Consider the following 23346-nt stretch of genomic DNA (forward strand, 5'->3'; position numbering starts at 1 on the left):
AGAGAGAATAAAATAAATGATGACTTCAAGGTCTTTTAGCCTGAAAGAGTGAAAGAATTGAGTTGCAATTAACAGAAATATGAAAGACTGTATATAGTAGGATTATTAGAGAAAAATGGGAGTTCAGTTTTATACATGCTAACTTTTAAATGCCTAGTATAAAACTTTCAAGTGGTAATGTCAAAGAATCAGTTGTATATACAAGATGTGAGGTTCATGGAGTGGTCTAGAATACAGATACACATTTGTGAGTTGTAGGCATATAAACCAAAAAACCAAACCCGTTTTCATCAAGCGGTTAAGGGTTTGTCTGCTAGCCAAAGGGTCACCAGTTCAAACCCACCAGTCACTCCATGGGAGAAAGATGTGGCAGTCTGCTTCCAGAAAGATGATAACCTTGGAAACCCTATGGGGCAACTCTACTGTGTTGATGATTGAAAGCATGAGAATGGGTGAGATTACCAGGGAGGGAGTACATACAGAGAAAATGTTCAAGGACCAATCTGTGGGACATTCTCCTATAGAATGGGTGAGGAGAGGTGAAACCAACAAAAACTATTGAGAAGAATGAGCCAGTGAGGTAGAAAGGCAGTCAGGACAGCAATGTCTTGGAAGTCAGGGAAAAAAAAAAAAAAAAAAGTCTTTACTGACATTGAGAAGTTGTCTTATTTCCTTTGGGCTATTTTTTTTTTTTTACTGTTACAGGAATACCACAATTGTTTTCTTTAAGAAGCAGAAGTGTACTTTCTCACAGTGTAGGAGTCTGGAAGTCCAAATTCAGGGCACAGCTCTAGGGGAATTCTTTCTTTCTGTTGGCCCTGGGGGAAGATCCTTGCCTCAGTTTCCATAGCCTCAGAGTTCCTGGGGTCCTTGTTAACCCTCACATGTGCTTCTGTCTTCCTCAGTTTGTCCTCCCTTGTCACAGGGCCTAATCTGTTCTTTTTGTATCTCAAAAGTCATTACATTTAAGACATACCCTACACTGATTATGGCCTCATTAACAGAACAAAGAAAACTGGTTCCCCAATGGGAATAAATTCCCATGTATAGGGGTTTGGATTTCAACACAAATTTTAGGGGGACACAATTGAATCCTTAACAGAAGTCAAGGAAGAGATGGTCTTGAAAAAGTGAGAAGCAGTCATTGGTAATCTTGACAAGAAGTTTCCATGAACTGGTGGTGTCAAAAACCAGAATGTAGTGGATTTCAAAACTGAAGCTAGGAAATCTAGATAATTCTCTAGGGGATGTTATAAAGCCATCTGAGAAACAGGGTAGTAGCTAGAGGGATATGTTGGGTCAGGAGAAACCTTGTTAAGTTAGGAGACAGCACATGTGAATATTCGTGGAAATAACACAATAGGCAGGAGACTATCCAGAGGTTTCCCGTGCTCATCTGACTTTGGCACCGTTCTAGGTCTTGGGGATCCAGAAAAAGAAAAAAAAAATCTGTCTTCATGGACAGAAATTGTGTCATGGACAGAAGCCAACTTGTAGGCTAAAAAAAATGGAAATATGCATTATATTTGACTGTCCTTATTTAATACGTAGAAACACCATGTTCAAGAGTAGGAAAGCGCATTATAAGGGATGAATAAACACTCAGGTAGAGGAGATAATCAGGTAGAGAACGTGCTTGACAGTGTCAAGGAGTCACAGCGAGCTGGACCCTGAGAAAGGCACAAGGAAAATGAGATGCTGAGATGCACAGCGGCCATCAGAGGCACACCCCATCTCCAAGACCATCCCCACTCTTACCCTGGTTTTCTTCACTCAAATTTCTATCTGAAGGCTTTATATCACTTGTTCCAAAAAACTGTGCCCCCCATCCCCCTTTAGAGGGGGAACAAAGAGTGTATAGGTGTTACTACTGAGGATTAGGGAAATAAAGTCGACAATTGACCTAGATTTGATGTCACAGAGGTTATTTTCAACGTGCAGCTGGGTGTACAGTGAGGACAGCAAGTTTTTTTCTTATTCAGAAAACTTTTCCCCTTGGCCAGTACGGGGATTGAACCCGCGACCTTGGCGTTATTAGCACCACGCTCTAACCAACTGAGCTAACCGGCCACCTCAGGGAGAAAATTTTTTTATGTTCACACACTAGGAAGATTTTTCACACCTTCTTCACTCATCCAAACGATACTTGCTTTTACATAATCTTAACTATGAATAAATGACACTCCTTTTTCAAGCTTCTCTGTATGTTTTTTATTTCCTCTTTCCTCTCTCCCGCAGAAACAGGCACAAAATCTCTACCTCCAGCTGAGATGAATTCGCTTCTCCTGTGGAAAATAAGAAGTTCTGGAGCCGTCGATTTCATCCCAACAGAAACATTACTAGAGAGGGCTCCTTCAGCCTACCCCAGGAAGCAAATCTTTGAGAACGATTCAGACACCTCAGGAGAAGGACCTGGTGGATTTGGTCCCTGCTGACGTCCTGAGAATTCCCCTCCTGACAAGAAGGAACGTCCCGGTGGATCTTCCTTGCCTGTTCCAAAATCCTGGGCAGATGACCCTTCTCTGTGTTCGAGAAAACGCCCTGCAGCGTGGATCTCTGTGGGTCCATTTTGCGATTTTATTGTCATTCACCGCTCAAGTCCCTCTTTCCTTTCCCTGAGGACCAGGACTGTGTTGTCTCGCTCTTCACTCCTCTAGGGTCCCAGGTGCCTGAACAGCATGGTTGGTTGGTCAATAATTTCAGTTCGAGAATTGGAAAAAGCGTACAGAATATCATCTTGGCTGATAATCAGGTTTTGGAAAAATAAACAAAGGCTCTAGATTTTGCTAACTGGCCAATATATTCTTGTAAACATTACCTGCAATATTCAAACAGTGGAGGTCTTGACGCTCAGATTTTTTCGGAGGTTTCAAGCTGCTCTTTTCTAGCCACCCCCATAAAACGTGGTCGCTGGACTGGAGAAGCGCAGACACCACCATCTTCTCCCTACTGATCTGGGGGCACCTGCCATCATACACTAGATACTGAGTGTGTGGGTCCGCTATATTAAGCGATGCTTAAGGCAAAACCTGGAAAAAGGCGACTCCCTCCCTTTACCTAAGCAAAAAAGGGAATGTTAAGAGAAGATAGTGAAAACGGCAGGAAGAAGAAGTAAAGAAAAACATATCATTGTTTTCCTCCATAAATCAAGTAAATGCAACAAGAAACTGTAGACTAATTTAAAAGAACTAGGCATGTGTGAAGCCGAATATAAAGATGTGTGATGTCCCGGGGATGAACAATATAGAGTCCAGTCTTGCAAATCACCCCTCCCCTGTATCTGGCTTGCAGCTGGACATTCCGGGGTCATATCCCTGCAGCTAGCTGCCCGGCCCCTAGTGCGGACTCACGGGCTTCCAGAGTTCGGTCCTGAGGGTCTGGGGCTCTGGTTCCTAAAGGGTAATTTCTTTCCCTAGAGGGGCATACACAAGAGTAATTTCCATGGGACAATACTGAGGAGTTTCTTAAAATTAAATGCCCCTTCCTGTCGCCAGCCCGCCTGTGTTTGTAAAGGAATGGGGTCTATAAGGGAAGACTTTGATTGTTGTGAATAGTGGAGTTTGATAGGCAAAAAGTATGAGTGAAAGAAGTGTACTGTCACCGTGAGTATTTCCTGGAGGAAAAGATGACTTTGAGATTATCCAGCCTGGGGCATCTAGAAAAACTCTATTCTGTAGAGGGAACTTGAGACTGAAGGCCAGTTTCATCGTAATTGCGGTGATTGGGTTTGCCCAATATAGGAAAGGCCTTGCTTGCTATGAAACGCGGTGGGAAAACATCATTTTCTGAGCTTAGAAATGTATTAATTTTGTACCGGAGATCCTTCCTCCTTACCGAACATATAAAAAGCAACCACCCATTGCCATTAACGGAACATAGAACATAGAAGAGAGTATATATTGTGACCAACGCAAGAACTCTCCTGCCCTCTCTGTTGGCCTGGGCTTGAAAGCAGTACATCATGTCCCTAGAGACGCTGACACTCAGGTCTTCGCCCACCCATAGCCGGTGCCAGCGCCTCCCCTGCCCGCTTCCTCTCTGTTTCCGTGGCTTCCAAGAGGGTGGAGGCGAGTCTCGAGAGAAGGCCCCGGCCCCAAAGATCCCCGTCTGCGTGGAGCCGGTGGACGTGGCTCCCTTCAGATTCAGAGCGTGGAATGTACAGGTTTTCTGTCAAGTGAGGACCTCAAAAGCTTATCCGCTTTGAAATCGACCCCTTGGGACATCCGGTGTCAAAACAAATGTCATCAGGAGTCTCCATCAATTTTTTTCATCATTCCAAAGGTCTTGTTCATTTGGTTTAATCAACATGATGTGATTAATATGTTGATAATTCTTAAAAGGGAAAGACTTTAGGGGAATTATTTATATAACTAACGTAAGGCTAAATAAAGCAAATTTTAAAGTATTTTTAAACATAATGATTACCATTAATTTCAAAGAGCTTTCGACAGAACATCTAATAATCTTGAAATATTAAATAGTTAGGACATACCAAGAATATATCAAGATTATTAAGTTTTTTCTAACTTCTGAATAGTAATGAAAAATTTCATGGGTAAAAAATGTGAATTTCCCAGTTAAAACGCTTTCATGACACGTTGGAAAGAAAGTGTCCACAAACATTTTTGGGATCTTAGGATTCTTACTCTGTCCTACAGGGTCGCTGTGAGTCAGAATCAACTCCATGGCAATGTGGGTTTGGTTTTTTGTTTTTGGTTAGGATTCTTGGAAGGGGATTCTTCCACTGAAAGTATTTGCTGCCCTCTAGTGGGAGTTGGTGTAATGTTGAAAAATGAAAGAAAAGTTCTTTGGGGAATATTAGCTTAAGTATGAGACAATGCCTCCAGAAAGTCTGGTTGGGTCAAACTTTTGTCTTTTTTGGCTTTTGTACAGCAGGATAAGTCTTATAAGCACATTTACGATTCCTGGGTCATAGTTAGAGAGGCCTGGTGGCTTTGGGTTGTGCAAGTGTGTGTGTCTATGTTTTGGGGGGGGGTGTGGAGTATTTGAGAAATCAATGCAACCACATGGATTTTACAGCATGTTTGAAAAGTTTTACGTTTTTTGGAACATGTGTTGCCCACAAATTATGTATCAAAATGTATCAAAATTCATTATTTTCTGGCAGGAGACAAATGGGATATATGAATATTTATGGAAGTAACATGAAAGTCAAGAGAAAATTAAGAGGTTTCATACATTCACTCTGGCTTTGGCATCATTCTAGGTCCTGGAGATCCAGAAAAGGAAAAAACAACAAAAAAAAATCTCTCTTCATGGACAGAAATTAGAGTAGAAGTCATTTGATACCTTAAAAAAAAAAGAAAGATGGAAGGAAAATATGCATTGTGTCTGACTGTGATTACTATAAATCTATAGGGATTAGTTTCAGCGGTAAGAAAGAGCAGTGCAAGGGCTGAGGTGACAATCAGGTGGCAGAGATAATCAGGTAGAGAAAGTACTTGACAGTCCCATGGAAACACAGTGTGTTGGACCCTGGAAAAGGGACGAGAACAAGGTGTCAGAAGGCAATGGCCTCCATGCACACTGCCCATCCCCAAGGCCATCCCCGCTCCTAGCCTCCTTTTCTTCACTAAAATGTCTATTTGTTCCAAAAATCTCTTTGTTCCTTCTCTTCACCATGCCTATTTTTGAGGGGGAGCAAAGAGGGTAGGTGTCACTACTGAGGATTATTAAAGACATACAGTTGACATTTGAACTAGATTTTATATCAGAGTGCCTATTTTCTCAGTTTATCTGGGTGTGAATTGAGTGCAAAGTTATTTGTGTGTTTATTTTTAATCAACAGAAATCTTGTTTTCCTGGCTGAAACATAGACCAAAGCTGGGAACTTGGCATTACTAACAGCACACTCTAAACAAACAGTCTAACCAGACAACTATTTAAAAAAAAAAAAGTACTCTTTTACATTCGCATAGATCTGTCTTTGTTGTCTTCCTCTTCACTCATCCAAAGGAGACTGTCATATACATAATCTTAACTATGACTAAATGACACTATTTTTTCAAGCTTCTCTTTGTGCTTTCTATTTCCCCTTTCTGCACTCCTGCAAAAAGAAAAAGAAAAGAAACACAAAAACTACCTCCACCAGAAATCAGCTGCACTCCTCCATTGCAAAATAAGACATTCTGGAGCTTGTCTATTTCTTCCCTAGAGAAACATTGACTAGAGAGTGCTCCTTCATCCTTCCCCAGGAAGCCTTTGAGAAGGGTACTGCAATCCCTGGAAAGGATCAGGTGGATTAGGACGTGAGGATTCCCTTCCAGACAGGAAAGAGGATCCCGATTGTATCCGCCCTGTGTGTGCCTATATCCTGGAGAAACGGCCTCTTCTTTGTGCTCCCTCAAAGGCTAAAGTTGATTAATTTCCAATTTAGGGCAAAATGTAATAGGCAGAGTACCTCTGTGAAAGCACCTAAAGAGACTTTTTATCTCCTGAGCCTTGTATGGTCCATGGATATTTAGATTCTCAGTGCACTTGTAGGGGATAACATTGGTTCACTATATTAATGACATATGATTCATTGCCATATGAATAAGAATGATCCAGCTCCAAAATCCCATTCAATGTATGGTTTCTTGACCACTCCTGGCACAAGCTCTGTTCACGTGGATTAGATATTTGTGTGCGGGAAGTTTATTAGGGAATGATATGGGAACACCACCTGTAAAGGAGTGACGGAAGCAGGGTTAAAGGCGGAAAGTTGACAGGCAGCAAGAGAGGCCTGAGCTGATCCCATGAGGAGCCTTGAAAATGGGATGGCCCTTCAGAGTTAAGGCAAGAGAGTCAGACCTTTATAGGTATGTATTAAGCATCCGTTACTGTGGGCTGCGTTCAGAGAGGGAACATGGCCTTGACTGAGGCAGTTCCTTTCAGCTGAGGGCAATTCCTAGAGAGGACCTCAACTTTGTGCCATGAGGGAGCAACACTTGTGGCAGCTGGGGAAATGAATGCCTTGGTCCTGAAAGGAGGGAACCTGGGTGTCACAACCCAGCACACAACACAGAGAACCAGGTTGGAGGCAGGCTTAGCAGGCAGTTGCTAACCAGCAGTAGGAAGGTTGTTAGCTTACTGCAGTAATTCAGGCAAGAGATGTAGATAGTTTGGGTCAGATTGGTAGCAGTTCAGGAGGTGAAAATTTTGTAGCATGTCGCAGGAGCACCAATAGGACATCCTAACAGGAAGAAATGTTGTGATGCCTAGGTAAGAAGTGCATTTCATTATCCAGCTTTTGATTTTAGAGGACACTTGAGTCATGAAACAATATTATATCCAATTTATGATTAATAGGCACATGAACCTTCATACTAAAAAGTAATGGAAACGAAATTAGAAATTCTACCATTGATCCAATTCTTGAAAAGCTCCCATAGGTAATAAAAATGGAAAAACATAATAGCTAAAATCATAATCATGCTATGACTATTTCTTTTATATAGAATTTTAAAATATGGAAGTTATTACTAGCTTAAAATAATAATTTTAGATGAATGTGGGATTAGATTAATTGATTACTTTGCCAAAGGCTTGCTCTCATTTAAAATGGTAAAGATTAATTTATATTTTTTTAAATGGCTTCTTTTCCCACAAGGAAGAATTAGTAATCTTTTGTCAGGGCCAGTGGTGTCAAGGAAATCCATGTGACTCTGGATGAAATCAATTTTGAAGACAGTGTCTAAAGCAGAATCAGTCCTAACAGGTTGTAGAACTCTGTGTCCCTAATGAACTATTTTAAAAATATTTTGAAGAATAAAACAAAGAAAAATATTCACAAAATTATGCTAGTAGTATTTTTTATGCCCTAAAATATTTATTTTAGAAAATGAGGTCAACTTCTCTGAATGAAAAGTAGGAATGGATTTTTTCCCCAAAGTTATTTAGCTAGTGAAAGTGAAGCATAGAATCTTCCAATTCATCACCAAGTGGTGGTTTCCAGTTCATAGCGACCCTTTTCAGAAAAACACCCAGGCAAATCAAGACAAAAAGGAAAGCCTTTTCAACAATTAGTGCAGGGACAATTGGATATCCACACACAAAAAGAAGAATTTAGAGCCTTCCCTCAAACCATACACAAACGTTAACTTGGAATCCATCATAGGCCGAAATGTAAGACTTCAAATTATGAAAGTTTTAGGTGTAAACACTGAAGAAAATCTTTGTGACTTTGGGTTAGGCAGAGTTCTTAGATATAACACCAAAAGCACTATCCATAAAGAAGAAAATTGACTAACAGGACTAAATCAAAATTTTGCACTTCGAAAGACACCATTAGAAAAATGAAAAGACAAACCATAGGCTGGGAGGAAATATCCGTGAATGAAATACCTCATGAAGGACTTGTATCCAGAATATGTAAAGAAATTTTATAAATCAATAATACTAAGATAAAGAACCAAATTTAAACACACAGAAGATTTGAATAGACATTTGTCCATAGAAAACATACAAATGGCTAATGAGCACATGAAAAGATGTTCAACATCATAGTTGTAAACCTAGAAAGAAAAAAGAAAAAAGCCCAAACTCTTTGCTGTCGAGTTCTAACACATAACCACCATATAGGAAAGTAGAAGTGCCCCATAGGGTTCCCAAAGAACAGCTGGTCAATTTGAACTGCAGACCTTTACTTAGCTGCTGTAGTACTTAACCACTATACAACCAGTGCTACTCACAGTCATCATGGATGTATAAATTAAACCACATTGACATAGCACTTCACACTTACTCTGTGCCTATACCAGAAAACATAGATAATAACCTGTGTTACTGATGATGTGGACAAATTTGTACTCTCATACAGTGCTGGTGGGAATGCAAAATGACACAGCCACTTTAGAAAACAGTTTGACTATTTTTAAAAAGATTAATAATAATTTTAACATATTGTTGTTACCAGTTGAATTGAATCCTCCAGAAATATCTGTTGAAAATTTTAACCCCTATTTCTGTGTACGAAATCCCATTTGGCAATAGGATTTGTTTGTTCTGTCAGTGGGGCCATATCGGTGTAGAATGTGTCCTAAACCTACTAACGCTTGAGATGAAAACAGCAGATTAGACTCAGAGACAACGGAGCACACACTGGGTGGAAGATAGATGATACCAGAAGACAACGGACACAGGTGAATGTACGTAGAAGCACATAAAGCAGCACAGGAAGTAGGATTGCAGGCTGCTAAAAGGTTAAATTGGCTCCACTGGGGTTTGAACCCAGGATCTTCTGCATGTAAAGCAGATGTGCTAACCACTACACCATGGAACCACTACAAGTATAGTCCCATGGACATCCAGAACAACTAACAAAACTGTATTGGAAGAAGTACAGCCAAAATGCTCACTAGAAGTGAGGATGGCAAGACTTCCTCTCACATATGACGTGATATCAGAAGGGATCAGCCCTTTGAAAAGGACATTCTGCTTGGTAAATGAGAGGGTCAGTGAAAAACAGAAAGACCTTCAATGAAATGGACTGACACAGCACTGCTACAATGGCCTCAAGCATAACAATGGTTGTGGGGATGGCACAAGTCCTGGCAGTGTTTTGTTTTCTTGTGGGGTCTGCTGTGAGTCAGAACCAGCTCCATGGCACCGAAAAACAACAAATCAAAAAGTTGAACTAGATGAGGAAGGACCTCCCCTCAGAAACACACATTGAAGTTGGCCTTCTAGCCTCCTGAACTGTGAAAAAGAAAGAAAAAAAAAAATCCTGTTCTTTAATCCACCCAAAGGACTGGTCCCTCCTGATAACAAGTGGAAAGCATCTAAGAGGAGGTCTCACTATCCTCGCTTCTAATGAGAATCCTGGCTGTACTTCTTCCAAGACATTTTGTTAGTTCTTCTGGCAGTCCGTGGGACTGTACTTGTTGTGGTTGCATGGTGTAGTGGTTAACATATCTGCTTTACATGCAGAAGATCCTGGGTTTGATCCCCAGTGGAGCCAGTGGTATTTCAGTCCCAGCAGCACTAAGAAACTAAGACATCGTTATGTCAGGGAATACATCTGTTCTGTTACCTTTGTATTGGCAGAGATTGGCACACAATAGTACATCAATACCTGTTGCCATCAAGCTAATTCACTGTTCCATAGGGTTTCTGTGGGGCAGCTGCTAACACTTTAGTTAGCAGCTGAGCTCTTAAAGTCAATGCCACCAGGGCCCTTCTATATCAATGTATGTGCTACATGTTGGGGGAAATCCTTCAGCTGTCTTGGGAAGGTGAGGCAGGCACACAATTTTAGTGTGATGTGAGGTCCACGGAGCTATGGCTAGTCTAAAGATTAAATCTTTCCCTCGGGAGCAATTCTCGGGGGGTCAAGCATTGTCCAATATTCTCTCAGAATCAGTTCCTCACTGATTTGAAAGTCCATTGAACTAAACTTGTCTTTGGTCTGGGATAGTGACAACTGGACCAATGACCAACATCATGAAAAATGGAGAAAAGATTGAAGTTGTCAAGGATTTCATTTTACTTGGATGCACAATCAATAGCACTGGAAGCAGCAGTCAAGAATTCAAAAGATGCACTGCATTGGGTAAATCTGCTGCAAAGGACCTCTTCAAAGTGTTGAAGAGGAAGAATGTCACCTTGAAGACTAAGGTGTGCTTACCCAAGACATGGTATTTTCAATCGTATCATATGCATGTGAAAGCTGGACCATGAATAAGGAAGACTGAAGAAGAATTGACGCCTTTGAATTATGGTGTTGGTGAAGAATATTGAATATACCATGGACTGTCAAAAGAAAGAACAAATCTGTCTTAGAAGAAGTACAGCCAGAATGCTCCTTAGAGGCAAGGATGGCGAAACTGCGTCTTACATACTTTGGACATGTTGTCCGGAAGAATCAGTCCCTGGAGAAGGACACCATGCTTGACAGAGTAGAGTACAGGGCCGGCGGAAAAGAGGAAGACCCTCAATGAGGTGGGTTGACGCAGTAGCTGCAATAAAGAACTAAAGCATAACAACGATTGTAAGGATGGCTCAGGACCAGCCAGTGTTTCGTTCTGTTGTGCATAGGGTCGCTATGAGTCAGAACCAACTCAACACCACATAACAACAACAACAACAGTGACATTACCCCAAAAGTATGAAGGATAAGTAGTTAAGCTGTTGGATTGAAAACCTAGCACCATCTCGATGGAGTTATGTTTGTGTATGGCTATTTATCTTGTCTGGAAATGCAGAAATAAATCCTTCATACTGAATTGTTGTGAAACACAAACCTTTCAGAAGGATGGTGGGCCATCCCAAGTTTTGTATTGAGTTCCTGTGCTAATCAGGCCTCCTTATCCTCATTCACCTCTGAAATGAGCTCAATCTGTTCAAACTGTATTTCCAGCACCCTTAAAACTTTGACACTTTTATTGTGTACTTTTAGGTCAAAAAATCTGTGAGCTCCCAATGTACAGGGTGCTAATTCAGCCTAGCCTCCCCACATAGTAGAGCCTTCATGTTCAGAAATGCTGGCTGTGGTATGATGAAGTTGTTACACTTGATAGCTGCTGATGGGAAAGCTGACCCCAAACAGTGTGAAGGTTAAAAAAAGTTAAAACTCTCTTTCTGATAATAGAAACTAACCTGCAAGTGAGGGATGTCCTGGGCTGAAATCATCACAAAGTTATAATAAAGCGAGAAGAAAGAGTATTCCGCAAATGTTCAAAGGGGCAAAACTGGAAAATAGACAAGCATACTGCCAGAGCCATGTGTGCCAGAGTTCAAGGAATGTTACATAATTAAGCATATATTAACATTACAAATGGGTAATATCATTAAAAGTTTCACCTTTTCAAACTGGCTAAAAACTGCTAAATATACATGATTCTACATTTTCAATTGTCTTTCTTCAGAAGCATTGGTTCAGATTTGAGTAATGGCAGTCAGGAAGGTCTTCACTGGGTGAACAAATCTTACTATTTACTAAATGCTAAAAGACAAAGAAAAGAGTGGAAAATACGTGGATCTTTTGTGCTCTGTTTAAGATTGTTTATATGAAATTTTCCTTAAAAGATGCTTTCTAGGTTTTCCTAGCTATTGTTTTTATACCTCAGGAGCCAGTTGATGTATCCTTGTGAGTCCAGCTCCAGCTAGGTCACTTTATACTCACGGACAGGGAATAATGGCCCCAATTTGAACTCCTAGGTCACTAGGACCGTGTCCCTTCACCTCTTCCGCCAACACACTTATTGGAGGTCAATACCCTTGGTATAGTAGAAGGAACCCGGGGTATGACATCCAGTTACATCTGTTTCCATATAATATTTATTACATTGTTACAGAAAGGGGAAAATCAGTGATCTTTCTAGATCTCATTTTCATCATTTGCTAGTTGAAAAATTAAGCCAGAATACTCCTCAGAAGGGAAGATGTTGAGACTTTGTCTTATATGTTTGGACATGTTATCAGGCGGGACCAGGCCCTGGAGAAGGTCACATGCTAGGTAGAGAGTCAGAAAAAAGAGGAAGACCCTCAATGATGTGCATTGACACAGTGGCTGCAACAAAGAGCTCAAACATAGCAATGATTGTCAGGATTGTGCAGGACTGAGCAGTGTCTCATTCTGTTGTACATGGAGTCACTATAAGATTGCACCTAACAACAACTACATTCTGTGCCAGGCATGGTTTTAGTAACAAATGCTACAGTAGTAAACAAACAAAAAAAGTCTTTTGAGTTTTCCCTCAATGTAGAACAAAACCGGCATTCCTAACCAAGACCAGATTTACTGAACTGATAGAGACTAGAGGAATCCCTGAGACTATTGCCCTAAGACACCCTTTTAACTTGGAACTGAAGTCACCTCCAGAGGCCTCCTTTCAGTCAAATAATAGATTGGCTTAGAAATAAATATCACCTGTGAGGAATGTGTTCCCTTAAACAATCAACTATATGAGATCAAATGGTCAACATTGACCCAAACACAAGAAGGCAAAGAAGGGTAGGGAAGCTAGATAAATGGACATAGAACAAACAGAATGGAAATAATGAGAATGCTGACACATTGCAAAAACTGTAGCCAATGTCACGGAACAATTTGTACAGAAATTGTAAAATGGGAACCTAATTTGCTGTGTAAAATTTCACCTAAAACAGAGTAAACATTTTTAAAAACACACAAAAAAGTCTTTTCCCTACAAGCCTTACATTCCAGTGACAAAGAAAGGCAGAATGCAAACTAATTATGTAAATTACATAGTTTATTAGATGTACATAAATATATTCACAAAAAAATCAGGAATGAGGATAAGGTGTTCAGGAGTAGTGAAACTCTGGAAGTTCACGGTGGGTTCACTAATAATGTGATATTTGAAGAAGATGAGTTAGTGCACATATCTGGAATAGAGTGTTGAAAGCAAAGGCAGTGGCTAGTGCAAAGGTCTTGAGGCAGAAAGATGTCTAATGTATTTAAAGGACAATGACAAGGTCAATAATAACTTCAGCAGAGTGAGCAAGGGGGAGAGCAGTAGGAGAATAGGTCAGAGAGGAAATTGGGTAGGGAGCAGGGACATTATATAGAGCCCTGTACATTATTATGAGGATTTTGTCTTTTTTTTTTTTCTCTGAGTACAGTAAGGATCCACTGATGCGTTTTTAGTACAGAGAACAATAAGGAGTCATTGTCGGGTTTTAAACATTCCTGAGACAGTATCTTGTTAAAGTAAATGGAAGCAAACTCAAGACATAATGAGAGACATTGATAATATTCTGGACCCCTGGTGGTGCATGGTTAAGAGCTCTTTGGCTGCTAACCTAGAGGTCAGCAGTTAGAATCCACCAGCTACTTGGAAACGCGATGGGGCAGGTCAGCTCTGTTCTATAGAATTATCTTGAGTTGGAATCAACTCCATGGCAACAGGTAATAATATTCTACATTAGAGAATATTATGGCTAAAGCCAAGCTAATAGTAATGGAAGGATCTAAGAACTGGCCATATTGCAGATATATTTTGAAGATAAAGCAAGGACAATTTTCAGAGTGACTGGATATGCTGAACAGAGCAAAAATGGAGTCAATGAAAATCCCAAATTCTTAGTCCTAAACAGCTGGAAGGATGAAGTTGCAGTTAAATGAGATAGAGATCAATATGTTTGGAACAGTTTCAGAGGATAGATATGAATTCCACTTTGGGATATGTTCAGGTTAAGATGCTTACTGTAAGACTTCTAAGAGGAGATAATCAGTTGGCTAGAGATACACAATGGTACTCGAATGAAAACAATGGAAGATGTAAACCATGAGATGATGGGCTTAGCCAGGGAATGACAACAAAAAACAGAAGAGGCCTGAGGATTAAGATCTGAGACTTTACAATGTTTACCCAAAAGCCAAAGAGGTCAGGTAAAGGAGTTAATCAGGTAGAGAAAGTGCTTGACAGTCATATGGATATAGTGCACTAGACCCTGAAAAAGGGATGGGGAGAACAAGGTGTCAGATGGACAGTGGCCATCAGACACACAACCCATATCCAAGGCCATCCCCACTCCCTGCATCATTTTCTTCACTGAAATTTCTATCTTAAGACTTTATGTCACTTGTTTCAAAAACCTATTTCTTCTTCTCCCCACCCACCCCTTAGAGGTAGAGCAAAGAGGGTAGGTGTCACTATCTAGGATTAAAGAAATAAAGTTGACGTTTGATCTAGGTTTTATGTCAAAGAGGCTCTTTCCAATAGTTCAGCTGGGTGTGAGGTGAGTACAGCAATGTCTTCTCTTGACCCAGTACGGGCATCAAACCAGGGACCTTGTCTTTATTACTACCACCTGACCACCTGAACTAGCCCGCCACCGGTAAAAAAGTTATTTTACATTTAGGAACTGCTAAGTATGTTGGCTCCCTCATCACTCATCAAACAAACCCTCTCATTTACCCAATCTTAACTGTTACTAATGACACCATGTTTTCAAGTTTCTCTTTATGTTTTCTATTTCCCTTTTCCACACTCCTGCAAAAAGAAGAAGAAACACAAAAACTGTACCTCCAGCAAAAAGACGTTCTGGAGCTCATGGAATTCATCCGAGAGAAACTTTCACTAGAGAGGGTTCCTTCATCCTACCCCAAGAAGCCTTTGAGAAAGTTTCAGAGACCCCTGGGAAGGATTTGTTCAATTTGGCCCCAGCTCAGGACATGAGGATTCCTCTCCAGAATGTCCCAGGTGGATCAGCCCCACCTGCTACTAAATCCTGGGGAGATGCCCCTTCTCTGTGTTCTGGGAAGGCTAAAGTTGATTAATTACAATTTAGGGCAAAATGTAATAGGTAAAATACCTCTGTGAAAGTATCTAAAGAGACTTTTCTCTCATGAGCCTTATATTGTCCATGGCTAGTAAGAGTGTCTGGACATTTGTAGAGGATGACATGGGGTCACTATATTAATTGCCACAGGAATACAGAGCGATCCAGCTTCAAAATCCCATTTAGTGTATGGTTTCTTGTACCACTCCTGGCACAAACTGTATTCAAATGGGTTAGATATTTGTACACAGGAAGTTTATTAGGGAATGCTATTTTTTTTGTGGGAACAACACCTGTGAGGGAGTGAGGGAAGCACGATTACAAGGGGAAAAGTTGACAGGCAGCAACAGAGGACTGAGCTGATCCCTTGAGGAGCTCTGAAAATAGGATGGCCCTTCAGAGTTGATGCAAGAGAGTCAGTCCTTTATAGGCATGCATTAGTCATTACTGTGGGCTGCTTTCAGAGACAGGACATGACCTTGATAAAGGCAGTTCCTTTCACCTCAGGGCAATTCCTAGAGCAGGCTTCAAATTTGTTCCATGAGGGAGCAACGCTCCTGGCAGCTGGGGAAATGAATGCCTTGGTCCTGAAAGGAGGAAACTTGGGTGGCACAACACATCACAGAGAACAAGGTTGGAGGCAGGCTTAGCAGGCAGCTGATAACTAGCAGGAGGAAAGTTGTTAGGCTACTACAATAATTCAGACAAGAAATGCAGGTAGTTTGGGCCAAATTCATAGCAGTTCAGTAGTTGAGAATGTTGTATCATTTTGAAGTAGCGCCAACAGGACATCCTGACAGGAAGAAAGGTTGTGATGCCCACTTGAGAAGTGTATTTCTTTTGATTTTACTGAATACATGAGTTCTAAAATAATATATCCAGTTTGTGATTAATATGCACACGAACCTTAATACTCAAAAATAATGGAAATGAAATTAGAAATTCTACCATTGATCCAATTCTTGAAATGCTCAGAAGTAATGAAAATAGAAAAATATAATCCCTAAGAATGCAATCATGCTATAACTATTTCTTTATGTAGAATGTTGAAATATGGACGTTATTTGCTATATTAAGATGATAATCTTAGGTACACGTCATACTAGAGGAATTGACTACGGTGCAATTGGCTTCCTCTCATATAAAATGCTGAGATAATAAGCTGATTAAACCCAAGATAATGATCTTAGATTTTATGATATTAGAATAAATAGAGAAGAGGAGAAGTCTGAGGTCTGAGTTCTGAGGCTGTCCAATGTTTACCCAAAAGCCAAAGAAGCCTTGGGATCCAAATGGGCAACGTTGTGTTCCTCTTTAAAGCAGTCACTTCTTTCCTACTCATCATATTCAGATTGAAATCTAACCTCCATATTGTACAGGACCTTCCCTCACCTCTCTGTTCTTGCACCTGTTATTCCACTTACCTTCTCTTCTCTGAGGGCTCTGATTCAAACCTACACCTGAAGCTCTCTGTACTCCACTTACTCTCTATCCTCTTTACCCAAGATCAGAATCCCCCTTCCATTCAACTGCTCTTCAACCAACTCATTTTTTTTTTTTTTTAATTAACTGAAGTGTTGTTTAGCCACCAATTTCGTGATCATTAGCACTGGGGGTGATGCCCCTTTTCTGTGCTCCTCTGAGAAAACCCTGTGATTTTTATCGGTTGTTCTACTCACCAATTTTACTGTAACTAAATTACTATGGGAGAATTTCTCATAATGATCAGTTTAGGTGCCCCTTTCCTCCTTCTAGCATTTCATTTCCCTAAGGCCAGCTGGTACTTCTATTCACCAGCATGAGATTGGGCTGCTCAATAATTTCTTCAAAATAAGTATTAAGGCAAATTTTTGAGAAAGGTTAATGAACAAACATAGGTGTTGAATGGAATCGCTGTCTAACCTGCCGATCGGATCTGAAAATAGTGTCAAGCTTGAGATTGTGCTAATAAGAAACATGCTTTTCGCCTCCTTTACCCCCAGTATTTTCATCAGGTTGTTTTTTAGCTGCCAAAGAAGGAGACATAAAGTGATCTTTCTCAGAGACTGAGAAATCTTTCTAGTCAAAAATTTCTAATACTTGGGAACAAGCACATTTTCGATGCTGAACACCTTGACCTAGACTCCACCGTTGGAAAGTTTAATTTTAGAACCCTGGTGGTGAAGAGGTTAGGCTGGGGCTGCTAATCAAAAAGATGAGCAGTTCAAATCCACCAGGCGCTTCTTGGAAACTTCATGGGGCAGTTCTACTCTGTCCTATAGGGTCTCTATGAGTCAGAATCTACTTGACAGCAAGGGGTTTGCCTTTTTGGTTTGGTGGTGTAGTGGTTAAGAGCTCAGCTGCTGACCAAAAACTCGGCAGTTCAAATCCACCAGCGGCTCCTTGGAAACCCTATGGGACAGTTCTACTCTGTCCTATAGGGTCTATGTGAGTCAGAAACCACAGGGCTGCACTTGACAGGAACAGCAGAAGGAAGATTGCTTCCTGTCTCCAAGGGAAGGACAGTGATTCAAGACAGCTGAAATGAAATGAATAAGAAATAAGAGTCAGGTACATCACAATGGTCATCTTCCTGCTATAAAACAGATTTAAGGGTTTCGGACACAGAGTTTACACGTTCCAGAACAGAAAATATGAGTGATACAGAATAGAACTTCCTTTGATGCTCAGAATAGAGCTTCATTTGACGTCTAATAGATTCACTCGCCACAGATTACACTTCCATAGATCCCCACCACCCTCACGACCCTCGGATAGCAGAAAACTGGCCACAGCCAGACACCCGCACCCTCTGCTCCTCGGTCTTTCTCGCTAGTGCCCAAGCACAAATTGCCGAGGGCCTACTGAAACCAGCCCTTTCGCACTATTTTTTAAGGGTTCACGTTCAGTCATCGGGAGATGAAGATCATTGCGTCTTGCACCAGCAGAGAAATGAGATCAGAATTTATCAAGAAATTTCTTGAAACTTGCTCGTGATTTTCCTGGTGCTTGTAATTTTTTTTTTTTTTGTAAAGGAATTGGGACCCTGGGAGTAGCATTTGCTTGACTATGATTTCTCGAGTTTTGATACTGCTGATTATAAGAATGGGAAAGTACAAGGGGAAAAAATATTTCTCAACCTGAAAATATCCTGAAGGAAAGCACATATTTCCTATAATCAATTACAAACGGGAAAGCAATGTAGCAAGCGAGTTTCCGTAGTGTAGTGGTTATCACGTTCGCCTAACACGCGAAAGGTCCCCGGTTCGAAACTGGGCGGAAACAAACTGGGTGTTGCTTTTGTGAGTTCTGATTTTCACTGCACAAACTCTTAATCCGAACATGCTTCAACGAATCCCCTAACCTTCGCTTTCCTTTTGTAGCACCTGACTTTAAATTAAAAGAATAATGTGCTTGACTTGCCTCCTCGCCCGCCCCCGGACGCTTGTCAGGTTTTCCATTTCCCACTGGGTTACAAAAGTTTCTGCACCCGGTAGAAAAGCGAGGTCTCCATCGTTCTCTGGCACAGGATTCAAAGTGAAGAGTCCTGAGACAATACAGTGGCTGCTGTATACAAAAAAAAAAAAGTTGCTGTCAGGTCACTTACGACTCACAGAGAAATATGGGACTCAGCATAACGGCCCCATTAATCTTCCTACAGTAGATCTTAGACACAAACTGCTGACATTTCAGAACAACCAAGCTGTTAAGCAAATCGCCACCAAGGCTCTGGACATGAAATAAAACAAATTAAAAAAAAAAAAGCCCATTGCCACGGAATCAATTCTGACTCATAGCAACCCCATACAACAGGGTAGAAATGCCCCCACAGAGTTTCCAAGGAGCACCTGGTGGATTCGAACTGCTAACCTTTTGCTTAGCAGCCATAGCAGGTTTTCTGGACATGAAATTAAAAAATAATAATAATAATAGGGGGTCTTAAAGGTATGTACGTGCTTGGCCAAAAGTAGTGAGGCTGAAGCAGGCTGCATAGACTAAAATCTATTTTTATTTTCAAGTTTGGTAAGCGGTCGTAGTTAATGCCGGAAACCACTATGTGTGAGTGTTTGTTAAAATCAGTATGGAAAGTTCCTGAAAGGAATAACAGTACAAGCTGAAACTCATTATTTTCATTGTTTCCCTACCTAGGGGTGGACTGTTCCATGAAGGGTACTGTATCTTAACCAGCAAAGAACTGCGCCACAGGGAAGTTATGCTCTCACAAAGGAGCTTATTGTAATTTCCTTTTGCCTGCCCTGAGAACCTGTTGAAAGTCACCAAACCAAGAACAGATGTTGCCAGGCTGTTCCCAAGGAAGTGGACTCTAGCCAACAAAGATTCCTTAAATCAATCATGTATTCCCATAGGTGATGTTTCCCACCTTTGCCAATCATGTAACTTTTCTTAATTTACTTCCTTCTGTAACAGTATATTGGAGACTCCCTGACTGTGAATCAGTGGCTTCTGCTAGTCTCTTGTGCCCAGTACACACTGGCAAAGTCCTCGTGGCAATGATCATCTTTGTCCTTGTCCTTGCTTAATAAAAATCTCTTTAGATTACATTTGACTGTGGGGTCATTTTCTCCTATGACAGACAAGATGGTGGCTGTCAAGGGAGTGAGAAATAGTCACAGTCTGGATATATTTTGAAGATAGAAGAAAAATTTCTGACATACTGGGTTTGAGGTATGAGAGAAAGAGTAAAATAAATGATGACTTCGAGGGGTTTTTTTGCCTCAAAGACTAGAAGAACTGAGCTGTCATTAACTGAAATGGTGAAGCTTGGATGTAGTAGGATTATTAGAGAAAAGTGGGAGCTCAGTTTTAGGCTTGCTAACTTTTAGATGCCTAGTACAAAACATCCAAGTGGCAATGCCAAGGAATCAGTTGTATATACCAAACACAAGGTTAATGGAGTGGTCTAGACTGCAGATACAAATTTGTGAGTTGCAGGCATATAAACCAAAAAGCCAAACCCATTTTGATCAAGAAGTTAAGGACTCAGCTGCTAGCCAAATGGTCACCAGTTCAAACCCACCACCCACTCCATGAGTGAAAGATGTGGCAGTCTGCTTCTCTAAAGATCATAGCCTTGGAAACCCTATGGGGCAGCTCTACTCAGTCCTATAAGGTTACTAGGAGATGATGTAGGCATACAGATGATTTCAACTATGAGAATGGATGAGATTCCCAGGGAGTGAGTGTACATAAATTACAGGTTCGAGGACCAACCTGTGGGACTTTCTAATATAGAATGGGTGAGGAGAGGCCAAAGAAACAAAGGACATTGAGAAAGTTGAGCCAGCGAGGTAGAAAGATAGTCAGGACAGTACTGTTTTGGAAGCCAAATTTAAAAAAAAAGAAAAAAAATTATAAGACAGTAAATATGTTTATTGACACTGAGAAGTTGTCTTAATTTCTTAGTGCTGCTGTAACAGAAATACCACACGTGGTTTTCTTTAAGGAATAGAAATTTATTTTCTCACAGTTTAAGAAGCTGGAAGTCCAAATTCAGGGCACTACTGTAGGGGAATGCTCTCTCCCTCTTAGCCCTGGGAAAAAATCTTTCTCTTGGTTTCCATAGCCCCAGAGTTCCTGGTTCCTTAGTAATCATCAGGTGTGTTGCTCTCTTCCTCAGTTTGTGCTCTCTTATCTCAGCGCCAGTCTGTTCTTTTTGTATCTCAAAAGTGATTAAGTTTAAGACATACCCTACACTGATACCGCCTCATTAACATGAAAATAAAACTGATTCCAAAATGGGATTATATCTCCCGGTACAGAGGTTTGGATTCTATGATGTATTTTGGGGAGACATAAATGAATCCGTAACTGAAGTCAAGGAAGATAAGGTCTTGAAAAAGTAAGAAGAATTCATTAGTAATATTGACAAGGAGAATCCATGAACTGATGGAGTAAAAAAAAAAAACCAGAATGTAGTGGATTTAAAAACACAAGGAGAGGAATTGGAGACAGTAAATCTGGATAACCCTTTAGAAGTGATTTTTGTAAGGCCATCTGAGAAACAGGGTAGTACCTAGAGGGGTATGTTGGGTCAAGAGAAACCCTTTTAAGACAGGAGACAAATAGCATATTTGATTGTTCATGGGAATGATACAATAGGCACAAATTGAGAGGTTTCACACATTTAATCTGACTTTGGCACAATTCTAAGTAATGGTAATCCAGAAAAAAAAAATCTGACTTTGCGGACAAATATTATGGTGAAGGCCAACTGGTAGACAATATTTTAAAAAAGAAAAATATGCATTAAGTCTGACCGCGATTATTTTAACAGCGGAAAGTATCAATTTCAACATTATGAAAGGGCAGTGCAAGGGATGAGTTGTGAGTCAGGTAGAGGACATAATCAGATAGAGAAAGCGCTTGAGGGCCACATGGTAGACAGTGGGCTGGACACTGAAAAAGGGACAAGGAGAATGGGACGCTCTTATGGACAGCGGCCATCAGGCGCACACCCCATCCCCAAGACCATCCTCACTCCTAGCCTGGTTTTCTTCACTAAGATTTCTACCTTAAGGCTTAATGTCACTTGTTCCAGAAAACCGTTTTTTCTCGCCCCACCCCGCTTTAAAAAAGCAAAGGGGGTATAGTCGCCATTACTGTGGATTAAGGAAATAAAGTCGAAGTTGGATCCAGAATTGGTGTCACAGAGGTTATTTTCAAACTGCAGCTAGGTACACCGCAAGGTTTTTTTAAATCAAAAACGAACTCCTTTCTTTGGCCCGTACGGGGATCGAACCCGCGACCTTGGCGTTATTAGCACCACGCTCTAACCAATGAGATAACCGGCCGCTTGCCGAAAAGATTCCTTCTTATTTGAAAAGATCGAAGATTGCTCACTCCCTCGCCATCCATCCAAAAGATACTCACTTTTACACAATGTTAACTGTGACCAAATGACACTGTGTTCAAACTTCTCTTTAGGTTTTCCGTTTTCCCTTTCCTCACTCCTGCAAAAAGAAAAAGGAACAAAAACTCTACCTCCAGCAGAAATGAATTCCTCCTCCTATGGAAAATAAGACGTTCTGGAGCTCATCGATTTCGTCCCGACGGAAATATTCGCTTGGGAGGGCTCCCCATCCTACCCCAGGAAGCCTTTGAAAAGGATGCAGGCACCTCCGGGAGGGATCTGGTGGATTTGGTCCCCGCTCTTTTTTTTTTTTTTCAGGGCGTGAGGATTTCTTTCCACACGGGAAGGAACATCCCCCGTGGATATCACCAGCGTCTCCCTATATCCTGTGGTGATGCCCCTTCTTTGTGTACTGTGAAAACGCCCTGCCGCGTGAATCTCTGTTGGTCTATTTTGCGATTTTATTGTCATTAACTGCATATGTTCTTTTTTCCTTTCCTTGAGGACGACGACTGTGTGGTCTCATTCTTTCGTCCTCTGGTAGTCCCTGTGCCCGCACAGCATGGTGGTTGACTCAGTAATTGAAGTTCACGAACGGGAAAGAGCGTACAGAAAATCATGTTTGCTGATGATCAAGTCCTAGAAAAATTAAAAGGCTCTAGATTTTGCTAACCTGAAAATACATTCTTTCAATCATTACGTGTAATATTCAAACAGTGGAGTTCAAGACGCTCAGATTATTTCGGAGGTGTCAAGCTGCTCTCTCTGTCCCAGGCACCCCCAGAAAAAAAGGGACTCTGACATGAAGAAGCACAGACATCATCACCATCTCCCACTGCTCTGGGGACAACTGCCATCTCTAAACTCAACCAAAGTTTGTGGGTCCACCATGCCAAGTGATGCTTAAGGAAGAACCTGGAAAAAGGCAGCTAGCTTCTAGCTAACCAAAAGAAGAAAAGAAATGTTAGGGGAAGATAGTGAAAAGGGAGGGTACAAGAAAGAAAAGAAAAATATATCAGAGTTTTCATTCTTACCCAGTAAATCAAATAAGTGGTACAAGAAAACTGCAGACACAATTCAAAGAATTAGGCATGTGTGGGGCAAAATCTAAGGAAGCTTGTCATCCCAGAGATGGACGATATAGAGGCCCGTCTAGGAAACCACCCCGACCCCATGTATCTGGCCCTGCAGCTTCACATTCCCAGGTCATATCCGTCCAGCTGCCCAGGCCCAAGTGTGGACCCACA

The 23346-nt window shown here is 41.0% G+C and overlaps 5 non-coding genes across 5 annotated transcripts; 2 read left to right on the forward strand and 3 right to left on the reverse strand.

The window, feature by feature from the left end:
* Nucleotides 1-1996: 1996 nt before the first annotated feature.
* Nucleotides 1997-2070, reverse strand: TRNAI-AAU (transfer RNA isoleucine (anticodon AAU)). Its single transcript has one exon. It is a non-coding gene; the product is annotated as a tRNA-Ile (tRNA).
* Nucleotides 2071-9210: 7140 nt separating this feature from the next.
* On the reverse strand, nt 9211-9283 carry TRNAV-UAC (transfer RNA valine (anticodon UAC)). The gene has a single exon. It is a non-coding gene; the product is annotated as a tRNA-Val (tRNA).
* Nucleotides 9284-9888: 605 nt separating this feature from the next.
* Nucleotides 9889-9961, forward strand: TRNAV-UAC (transfer RNA valine (anticodon UAC)). Its single transcript has one exon. It is a non-coding gene; the product is annotated as a tRNA-Val (tRNA).
* An 8479-nt stretch (nt 9962-18440) lies between these two features.
* On the forward strand, nt 18441-18513 carry TRNAV-AAC (transfer RNA valine (anticodon AAC)). Its single transcript has one exon. It is a non-coding gene; the product is annotated as a tRNA-Val (tRNA).
* Nucleotides 18514-21967: 3454 nt separating this feature from the next.
* TRNAI-AAU (transfer RNA isoleucine (anticodon AAU)) lies at nt 21968-22040 on the reverse strand. The gene has a single exon. It is a non-coding gene; the product is annotated as a tRNA-Ile (tRNA).
* Nucleotides 22041-23346: the final 1306 nt, after the last annotated feature.

The sequence above is a fragment of the Elephas maximus genome, chromosome 1, assembly GCF_024166365.1.
Source record: "Elephas maximus indicus isolate mEleMax1 chromosome 1, mEleMax1 primary haplotype, whole genome shotgun sequence".
NCBI classification, from domain to species: domain Eukaryota; kingdom Metazoa; phylum Chordata; class Mammalia; order Proboscidea; family Elephantidae; genus Elephas; species Elephas maximus.